The sequence below is a fragment of the Atractosteus spatula genome, chromosome 10, assembly GCF_055471065.1.
Source record: "Atractosteus spatula isolate fAtrSpa1 chromosome 10, fAtrSpa1.hap1, whole genome shotgun sequence".
Classification (NCBI taxonomy): Eukaryota; Metazoa; Chordata; class Actinopteri; order Semionotiformes; family Lepisosteidae; genus Atractosteus; species Atractosteus spatula.
The window spans coordinates 12,500,665-12,501,276 of NC_142715.1; the positions used below are offsets into that span (position 1 = coordinate 12,500,665).

The following is a 612-nucleotide window of genomic DNA, read 5'->3' on the forward strand; positions in this document are numbered from 1 at the left end:
GTGATTGGCTGGGCCAGGTCTCTCATTTGCATATTGGATTTGGAAATATAACACTAAACCCTCTTCTTACATGGATTTAATGTACACCCAAGAGTCACCTACTGTGTATTGCCACTTCAGTTTTTTATGAGTAGTTGGGATTACCGGTTGACAGGTTTTATTTGTTGAATTTTAAATCGTCTTGTATTATCACCCTGACTGCCTGTACTCAAAGTTTGGTAAGGTACATGTGTTTTCATTTCCTTTACCAAGTGGAATTTTTGCTCTTTTAGTATTTGTCTCGAAGGCTTTCTGAAGTTAGGAAGCCCATTTTTGGTGAAAAAAGATATTGCACTTTGATATCATGATAAAGCTGTATTCCATACAATCTAGTAGTTATGGTTCCTGGTATTTGACTGTGATTCCCTGGGTTCAACCTTAGGTGTGGGAACATGTCTTTTTCGCCTTCTCGTTTTCAATTGATCAGCACAGTATAGAAAATAGACCCATAAAGCAACGTCAGCAATGAAAAATGTGAGAAAAGTGATCACTTGTTTTAGCTTGCTTTCAAAAAGAAACCCTTTGATGTGTTAAGAGAAGGTGATAACCACTACACTGCGCAAGGTGGGAATG

At 37.9% G+C, this 612-nt stretch overlaps 1 non-coding gene across 1 annotated transcript; it reads left to right on the forward strand.

Annotated features, from left to right (window-relative positions):
• Positions 1 to 252: 252 nt before the first annotated feature.
• LOC148825149 (U7 small nuclear RNA) lies at positions 253 to 310 on the forward strand. Its single transcript, XR_016093298.1, has one exon. It is a non-coding gene; the product is annotated as a U7 small nuclear RNA (small nuclear RNA).
• The last annotated feature ends 302 nt before the right edge of the window (positions 311 to 612 follow it).